The sequence below is a fragment of the Oryx dammah genome, unplaced genomic scaffold (genome assembly GCF_014754425.2).
Source record: "Oryx dammah isolate SB20612 unplaced genomic scaffold, SCBI_Odam_1.1 HiC_scaffold_23, whole genome shotgun sequence".
Lineage (NCBI taxonomy): Eukaryota > Metazoa > Chordata > Mammalia > Artiodactyla > Bovidae > Oryx > Oryx dammah.
The window spans coordinates 91,454,827-91,465,788 of NW_024070207.1; positions in this window are offsets into that span (position 1 = coordinate 91,454,827).

Below are 10,962 nucleotides of genomic sequence, written 5' to 3' on the forward strand. Positions count from 1 at the left end.
ATTCTTAATTTTTGCTATTATTGTCAGGTATAAGAAAATATTGGAATTAAATAACAACTTTCCTCTATCCTCCATGGTTTCTAGGACCTGGTAAAGAAGTTTTATAAATATTTGTCCTAGTATAGCCAGCCCCTCTCTCTATTAGCTCATTCATACTACTCAGATCTGTCTGTGTCTATTTTTCCCATTCACTATCTTTTGCTTCTACATCATAGGTTCTTTGCTTGTCTTTCTCTTTTAATATTCTCTGATTGCTGTGCAATCCAAAACTATGCTTAACAAAAGTGGTGAGAGTGGACATCCTTGTCTTATTCCAGATCTTAAGCAAAATGCTTTCAGAGCTTGTCATCAATGAGCATGATGTGAGCTGCAGGTTTGTCATGCATGCATTTGTGCTAAGTTGCTTTAGTCATGTCCAACTCTCTGCAACCCTATGGACTGTAGCCCACCACATTCCTCTGTCCCTGGGATTCTCCATACAAGAATACTGGAGTGGGTTGTCATGCACTCCTTCAGGGGATTTTCCTGACCTGATGATCAAACCTGTGTCTTCTGCATCTCCTTCACTGCAGGCAAATTCTTTATCACTGAGCCACTGAGGAAGCCCCAGGTTTGTCATGCATGGCCTTTATTATGTTGAGGTATGTTCCCTCTAAATCCACTTTCTGGAGAGTTTTTATCATAAATGGGTGCTGAATTTTGTCAAAAGATTTTTCTACATATTTTAAGATGGTAATATGGTTTTTATTCTTCAATTTGTTGACATGATGTATCACATTGATTAATTTGGAGATATTGGACAATCCTTTCATCCTTGGGATAAATTCCACTTGTTCATGGTGTATGATCCTTTAAATGTACTGTTGGATCCAGATTACAAGTATTTTGTTGATTTTTGCATCTATGTTCATCAGTGATATTGGCCTGTAATTTTCTTTCTTCTTTTTTTCTTTGTATCTTTGTCTGGTTTGGATCAGCGTGATGGTAGTCTCATAGAATGTGTTTGGAAGTATTCCTTCCTCTGAAATTTTTTGGAAGAGTATCAGAAGGATAGGTGTTAGCTCTTCTCTAAATGTTTGATAGAATTCGCTGGTAAAGAAATCAGGTTCTGGACTTTTGTTGGAATTTTTAAAATCATAGTTTCAATCTCAGTGCTTGCGCCTGTTCATATTTTCTCTTTCTTCCTAGTTCAGTCTTGGCAGATTGTACTTTTCTAAGAATTTGTTCATTTCTTTCAGGTTGTCCATTTAATTGGCATGCAGTTTAAAAGGTGTTGAAGATATGGAGAAAAGAGAACTCTTTTACGCTGTTGGTGGAAGTATAAATTGGTACAGTCACTATGGAAATTCTCAAGAAAGGTCCTCAAGAAATTAAAAATAGAACTGCCATGTGATCCAGTAATTCTATTTTGGGGTATATATATCCAAAGGAAATGAAATCATTATCTCAAAGAGATAGGTGTACTTCTGCATCCATTGCAGCATTATTGACAGTAGCCAAGATATGGAAACAACCTAAGTGTCCACTGATGGATGAATGGGTAAAGAAAATATGATCATATATATGTGTGCATATGTATATACATATGTATATAATTTGGTAAACATACACACTGTGAAATTTGCAACAATATGTTTAAACCTAGAGGCATTATTATGCTAACTGAAATAAATCAGACAGAAAGGTGACATGGGGGAAATAGGGAGAGGCTAGGAAAAGGGTACAAACTTTTAGCTATGAGATGAATAATGTCTGTGAATCTAATGTATATCATAATGATTAGCTAATATTGTATTTTATTATTAAAATTTGCCAAAATAATAGAACTTAAGTGTTGGCCACCTCATGCGAAGAGTTGACTCATTGGAAAAGACTCTGATGCTGGGAGAGATTGGGGGCAGAAGGAAAAGGGGACGACAGAGGATGAGATGGCTGGATGGCATCACCGACTTGATGGACGTGAGTTTGGGTAAACTCCGGGAGATGGTGATGGACAGGGAGGAATGGCGTGCTGCAATTCATGGGGTCGCAAAGAGTCGGACACAACTGAGTGACTGAACTGAACTAAAGTGTTCTCACCAAAAAAAAAAAAAAAAAGGAGAGAAGGAATATGTGAGTTTGTGGATATGTTAAATAACTCGATGGAGGGAATCCTTTCACAGTGTGTATGTTTACCAAATTTTCACTTTAGTTGTGTACTTTGAATATTATGATTCTGCCAATTATACCTCATTAATTCTAAAAAAATACGAAACGGCAAAAAAAAAAACACACCACTTTTATGTTTCTCTCCCAATGATTTTAGACTCTTCACTGAACATTACAAATAATTCTGTGAGTTAAAGTGATGGTTCTATGCTAACTTGTCAGATTAAGAAATTTGATATATCAATGGATCTCAGCTATAAAAATGATGAGTTCATTCATTCAATTAATACTCTTTGAGCACCTTTTATATGCCAGGCACTCTTTTAGGCAACTGGGGCACATTTTATTTTTTATAAAAGATATTTTTTCTAACAGTATGCGATTCTATTATTACATTTATTTATGACACATACATAATTAAAATACAAGCAATTCTATGAAAATGATTTTCACAACACATGAACCATTCTGATAGTGGGGAAGGAAGTGAAGTGAAGTGAAGTGGCTCAGTCGTGTCCAACTCTTTGCAACCCTGTGGACTGTAGCCACCGTGCTCCTCTATCCATGGGATTTTCCAGGCAAGAGTACTGGAGTGAGTTGCCATTTCCTTCTCCAGAGGATCTTCCTGACTCAGGAATCGAACCCAGGTCTCCCAATTGTAAGCAAGACACTTTACCGTCTAAGCCACCAGGGAAGTCCTTAGTGGGGAGGGAAGCTGAGGGTAAAGAGTTGGAGATACTTACAAACTGTTTCTAGCAAGGGAGTCAAGCCCTTCTTTGCTACATTTACAAGAGAGAAAGGATGAAGGCATTTCCTTACTGATGTGTGAGTATGACTGTGTGGCATTCATGTTCAGGCAGGAGGGGTAGAGTGTGGGTACACAGGGACCATTGGTAGGCTGTCACATGGTTAGCTCAGTTGTGAAGATGATGAGGTTGGAGGAAATGAAGCCAGAAGGGGCCAGGGAAGGCATTAGGAATCCAAAGTCCAACTGACGAGAAATGGTCCAAATCCACAATTGCAACACCCAGTTCTAGAAGATAGTAAGTTTGCTAAGATTAAGAGTTAAAGATGTCCACTGAGAGTGCTTCCTTTAGGTTTCCAGGGCTCTCTGTTCCTTTTGTCCATCCTTATCTATTTCTGCTTTATTGACTATGCCAAAGCTGTTGACTGTGTCAATCACAATAAACTGGAAAATTCTGAAAGAGATGGGAATACCAGACCACCTGACCTGCCTCTTGAGAAACCTATATGTAGATTAGGAAGCAACAGTTAGAACTGGACATGGAACAACAGACTGGTTCCAAATAGGAAAAGGAGTACATCAAGGCTGCATATTGTCACCCTGCTTATTTAACTTATATGCAGAGTGTACATTATGAGAAATGCTGGGCTGGAAGAAGCACAAGCTGGAATCAAGATTGCCGGGAGAAATATCAATAACCTCAGATATGCAGATGACGCCACCCTTATGGCAGAAAGTGAAGAGGAACTAAAAAACCTCTTGATGAAAGTGAAAGAGGAGAGTGAAAAAGTTGGCTTAAAACTCAACATTCAGAAAATGAAGATCATGGCATCTGGTCCCATCACTTCATGGGAAATAGATGGGGAAACAGTGGAAACAGTGTCAGACTTTATTTTGGGGGGCTCCAAAATCACTGCAGATGGTGACTGCAGCCATGAAATTAAAAGACACTTACTCCTTGGAAGAAAAGTTATGACCAACCTAGATAGCATATTCAAATGCAGAGACATTACTTTGCCGACTAAGGTCCGTCTAGTCAAGGCTATGGTTTTTCCAGTGGTCATGTATGGATGTAAGAGTTGAACCGTGAAGAAGGCTGAGTGCCGAAGATTTGATGCTTTTGAACTGTGGTGTTGGAGAAGACTCTTGAGAGTCCCTTGGACTGCAAGGAGATCCAACCAGTCCATCTTAAAGGAGATCAGTCCTGGGTGTTCATTGGAAGGACTGATGTTTAAGCTGAAGCTCCAGTGCTTTGTCCACCTCATGCGAAGAGTTGGCTCATTGGAAAAGAACCTGATGCTGGGAGGTATTAGGGGCAGGAAGTGAAGGGGACAACAGAGGATGAGATGGCTGGATGGAATCACCGACTCGATGGACATGAGTTCGGGTAAATTCCGGGAGATGGTGATGGACAGGGAGGCCTGGCGTGCTGCGATTCATCGGGTCAAAAAGAATCAAACACGACTGAGTGACTGAACTGAACTTAATATTCATATGCCAGAGTAACACTGCCAGTTAATATAAAGTCAAGAAACACAAAGAACTCACTTTGCCCGAGGAACTAAGAAATAAACTTTCTGTGTTTTGTGTTTTAGAGCAAAGTGAAACGATTTAAACTCAGTCATTTGAAGTCATTTTGTGTTTAAAGGAAATGAAGGATGAACGTGGGTAGAGAAAATGACTCTCCTGGTCCCAGGGAAGCCTTATAGGAAAACAGAGTTCTGGGGGCACCTAGGCAATCTGGGGAATTGCTATAAAATGCAGCAAAGTACTGGGCCTGTTGCAGCTTAATATCAGCTTCATTTCTGGAACCATAAATAGGGAGGGAAAGGTCATTCAAGATACTGTCAAAAACATCTTATTTTTAAAATGTAGGCTTACATTGTAATGTTGATAACCATTTCATCAACAGTTTAACCTCAGGTCTGATGAAGTAAAGCTACAAAACCCACCACTTGGGACAGGTGACTCATTCACAGGGATGAAACAGAGCTCTTTCTTTGAATTAAATGACACATTATCTATGGACATGACTTGGTCTGCTCAGGCAGTCATAGCAACAGCCCATACACTGGGTGATTAAATAATACATTTAAAAAATCTTTTTCAGTTCTGGAGGCTGGAAGAGCAAGATCAGGGGGCCAGCATGGTCATTTTCTCATGAGAGACCTCTTCCTGGCATGGGGATAGCTACCATTTCTCTGTGCCCTTCAATCTGCAGAATCTTACACTGAGGAATTGGTGTTGGCATAGAAATTGAATTGAATTGAATTGGAGGATCCTCAGTTTGGGCTTCCCAGGTGGCATTAGTGGTAAAGAACCCACCCACCAATGCAGGAGATATAAGAACATGGGTTTGATCCTGGGGTTGGGAAGATCCCTTGGAAATGGCAACCCACTCCAGTATTCTTGCCTGGAGAATCCCCATGGACAGAGGAGCCTGGTGGGCTACAGTCCATGGGGTTGCCAAGAGTCAGACATGACTGAAATGACTTAATATGTACAACACGTGCACAGTTTGGGTGCTGAGTTGGAAAACTGGTTTTTGATGTGGGGCAAAATTCCACACATTTTGTTTCAGAAGTTTTGTGAGAAAGAACTGCTTGGTAGGCACTGGCCAGATCCAATGGAGCAACAATAAAGACATTATCCATTTCTGAGTCTATATCACCACCACCACTACCCTGGTCCAGACACTGGGTACTTTAGGAAAAGGACTGATGTGAATGCAATGACATGCTACCCAGATACCCCCTTCAGGACTGAAGTACTTATTCTCCCAGCTGCTGTGAGTGCTGCTGGCCGACAGCCCTCAGGCATCAGTCCTCTTCCTCAGGATTGCCACTGGCTGAAGAGAGAAGCTTCACCCAAGATTACACCTCCCTTCTAGGGAACACGTGTATCTGATGGCTGGTTGATTTGAAGGTATAGAGGTTCAGCGCCCTCACCCCAACTGGGGATGACTCTGTAGGGCCATTCCAGCTTCTGAGCCTTTGTCCGAGGCCTTTCTTGTTACCATGTCAGAGGCTAACATTGCCTGCTACCCAATCTGGCTTCCTTCTTATCTTTAGCAGGCGCTAATCCCTAAATTGCTTCCCTGGTGGCTCAGATGGTAAAGAATCTGCCTGCAATACAGGAGACCCAGGTTAGCTTCCCAGGTTGGGAAGATCCTCTGGGAAAGGGAATGGCTACCCACTGTAGTATTCTTTCCTGAAGAATTTCATGGACAGAGGAGTCTGGTGGGCTACAGTCCATGGGATCGCAAAGAGTTGGACATGACTTGAGCGACTAACACAATCCCAAAATTAGCCCCTAATAAAATTCCTGTATGCTAATCTTTATCTCAGAGCCTCCTTTTGGGGGGACCACAACTCACAATAGATACAAAGTCTTTCTTATCTTCTTACACATAGTGCTTACACACATGTGTGTACCCACATACATCCCAGAAACGTCAACAAATATTTGGAAAATTAATAAATGATTGAAAAAGGTGGGAGTGAATACCAGGATGGTATCGGGGTATTGGTGGTGGCCCCAGTGATGCAAAGGAGGAGAAATAGCAAAGGACTGTCAAAAGGAGCTGCAAAACCAGAAGAGGAAAGAAAACTGGTCTTCTTTTGAGAAGTTCAGCACAAGACTTAAGACAGTGAATACTTATTTGAGCTACTACAGCAACAGACCTTTGAGGGATGAAATCAAACTTATATCACCACCCAAAAGTCAACTATCTACATCATAGGGGCCTTTCATTATCTTCCCCTAAATGAAGTAAAATGCAGTTATTTCACCAAATATGTGACCTCTTCCTCCTCAGCTCATCTCAGTTCAGTTCAGTTCAGTTCAGTCACTCAGTCATGTCCGACTCTTTGCAACCCCATGGACTGCAGCAGGCCAGGCTTCCCTGTCCATCACCAACTCCCAGAGCTTGCTCAAACTCATGTCCATTGAGTCAGTAATGCCATCCAACCATCTAATCCTCTGTTGTCCCCTTCTCCTCCTGCCTTCAATCTTTCCCAGCATCAGGGTCTTTTCCAATGAGTCAGTGGCCAAAGTATTGGCCACCCTCAGGTGGCCAAAATATTGGAACTTCAGCTTCAGCATCAGTCCCTCTAATGAATATTCAGGGTTGCTTTCCTTTGGGATTGGCTAGTTTGATCTCCTTGCAGTCCAGGGACTCTTAAGAGTCTTCTCCAACACCACAGTTCAAAAGCATTAATTCTTTGGCACTCAGTTTTCTTTATGGTCCAACTCTTACATCCATACGTGACTACTGGAAAAGCTGTAGCTTTGACTATATGGACCTTTGTCGTATAGTTTCAATTCATCTAGCAAATCCCAAATCCTGAGATATTTAAGTAAAGTTGCAACCAGGCTTGGCAGTGAATTTCAATTGGCTTGAAAAGCACACAGAAAGCACTTGAAAGCACTGCAAAGTGCTTTCCAGTGTGTGTGTAGGTGATGGCAGTAAAGATAGAGATCAAATGACCACTTTAAAGGGTTATAAATTCCATAAGTTGGGCGGTGAACTGAGATCGTCATCTAGGTAGAAGGACTGGCCTGCCAGAAGTAAAAGTGCTCCAGTCCTCATAATTCACCCAAAAGTATAACGTAGGTTGTCTGTTACAGGTGTTGTCTTCTAGGCAGTGCTAGGGACAGCTGAAAAAGTGTAGCAGCAACCTGATCATCACACTCTTGTGACAGCCCTGGGTGACCTGTAAAGAAACAACACATTTGCTACCATGCTTCTGACAGTCATAGTGGGCAAAGCCCAGGCAACACCTGGGATTACACATACTTATGGTTTGGGCAAGAGTGATCCCAAGCAAAATGAACCCTTGGTGCTCCCCTCTCCTCCCTGGCTACCTTGCAACATCTCCTTTCCCCTCCAGAACTGCACTCATGAACCTTCTGTACTCTTTGTGATTTCCTGCCAGGGAAGAAGTGTGTGTGTGTGTGTGTGTTTGTATTAAAGTATAACTACATGTGGTAAAGTTCATAATCTTAAATGCACAATTAAATTTTATATGTATACACCTATATAGCCACCACCCCATATTAAGATACAGAACATTCTCAACTGCCCAGAAGGGCTTTCCAGGTGGCGCTAGTGGTAAAGAACCTGCCTGCCAATGCAGGAGGTACCAGAGATGCGCTAGTTTGATCCCTGGGTTAGGAAGATCCACTGGAGGAAGGCATGGCAACCCACTACCATATATTTGCCTGGAGAATCCCATGGACAGAGGAGCCTGGCAGGTTATGGTCCACGGGATTGTAAAGAGTCAGACACAACTGAAGCGACTTAGCGTGCATGCACGTAACTGCCCAGAAAGCTCTCTCAAGCCCTTTCCCCGCTAATAGCCCATAAAAGTGACCATTATTCTGACTGCCATCATTGTTGATTATTTAGACTATTGCTGAAGTTCTAATAAGTGGAATTATGCAGCAGAAAGTGAAAAGAAGAGAGGCTTAAAACTCAACATTTAAAAAAATTAAGATCATGGCATCCTGTCCCATCACTTCATGCCAAATAGATGGGGAAACAATGGAAACAGTGACAGACTTAATTTTCTTGGGCTTCAAAATCACTGCAGATCATGACTGCAGTCATGAAATTGAAAGACGCTTGATCCTTGAAGCTATGACAAACCTAGATAGCATGTTAAAAAACAGAGACATTACTTTGTTGACAAAGGTCCATCTAGTCAAAGCTATAGTCCTTCCAGTAGTCATATACGGATGTGAGTTGGACCATAAAGAAATCTGAGCACCGAACAATTGATGCTTTTGAATGGTGGTGTTGGAGGAGACTTTTGAGAATCCCCTGGACTGCAAGGAGATCAAACAAGTCAATAGCAAAGGAAATCAACCCTGAATATTCATTGGAAGGACTGATGCTGAAGCTGAAGCTCCAAATACTTTGGCCACCTGATGTGAAGAACTGGCCCATTTGAAAAGACCCTGATGCTGGGAAAGATTGAAGGCAGGAGGAGAAGGGTACGACAGAGAATGAGATGGTTGAATGGCACCACTGCCTCTATGGACATGAGTTTGAGCAAGCTCCGGGAGTTAGTGATGGACAGGGAAGTCTGGTGTGCTGCAGTCCATGGGGTCACAAAGAGTCAGACACGACTGAGTGACTGAACTGAGAAATGATGCAGCATGTACTATTTTGTGACTAACTTCTTTTGTTTAATAATTTTACTGTGAGATCTAGGTTTGTGCTTGTGACAGAGGTTTAATCTTTTTCATTGCTGTGTAGTAGCTATTATATGAATATGCAAGTAACAATTCTACTTGATTAATGTTTAAGTTGTTTCCAGTGTTTACCTGTTATGAATAACCCTTCATGGAACTTTCCTGAACATGTCTTTTAGTGAACACAATCACCAGTTTCTCTTGGGTATATATATACTCAGTTGTGAAATCATCCACTTAACAGATACAGGATGTTTTTAGGTTTAGTAGAAACTTCCAGACAGCTTTCAAAGTGGGTGTATAATTTTACATCAGCAATGTATAAGATCTCTGGTTACTCTATGTTCTACCCAATTCAATATTGCAAGTTCTTTAAAGTTTGAACATTCTATTGGGAACATCTGAGAAATATTTTATAATCTAAATTCTTCTTATATTTTGGCTGCACTGGGTCTTCATTGTGGCATTCTACCTTAGTTGCCTTGTAGCATGTGGGTTCTTGGTTCCCCAACCAAGGATGAAACTCATGTCTCCTACATTGGAAGGCAAATTCTTAATCAGTGGACCTCCAGGGAAGTCCCTATAATCTAAATTCTTGTTTCCCTTCTGCAAGTCAAAATACACTCACCCCATATTTGGACAAAATAGGAATAACACAGCTAAATGAGTAAAGAAGCAAGAAAGAACTGATGAAGTAGGATAAAATGACTGACTATATATATATGTATATATATATAACATATATCTGCATATATATATAATATATATGTGTATATATATCATATATATAAATATATATACATATATATAACATATATATACACACATATATATACACATATATAGGATACAATGACTGATTATATATATATGTATATATATATATAACATATATATGTATGTATATATGTATATATATAACATATATCTGCATATATAATATATATGTATATATATACATATATATAAATATATACATATATAACATATATATACACACATATATATAACATATATATATATACACACATATATATAATGCATATAGGATAAAATGACTGACTATATATGCATATATATGTATGTATATATATAACATATATACATATATATAACATATATATACATACATATATATGTTATATATATATATGTACATATATAGTCAGTCATTTTATCCTATATATGTTATATATATATATGTGTGTATATATATATATATGTTATGTGTATTTATGTATAAGTGTTATGTATATGTATATATATAACACATGTATATGTATATATAACACACACACACATAACATATATATAACACATATATATGTGTGTGTTATATATATTTATGCATATGTGTGTGTTATATACGTATATGTATATATATATATATCACATATAACACATACATATATATAACACATATATATGTATATGTATATATATAACACATATAACATTAACACATATATATAACACATATATATAACACATATAACATATATATATAACACATATATATAACACATATATATATGTCAGAAGTGGTAGCCTGACAGATGAAGTAGGATAAAATGACTGACTATATATATATATAACATATATAGGATAAAATGACTGACTATATACATATGTATATATATATATAACATATATATATGTTATATATAACATATATATACACATATATAACATATATATTATATTATATATCATTTATCACATATTATATATTATATATTATATTATATTATGTATATATGTATATATAACATATATATACATACTTATTATATTATATATTATATTATATGTAATATATATATATATAACATACATACATATAGACACACATATATATAGTCAGTCATTTT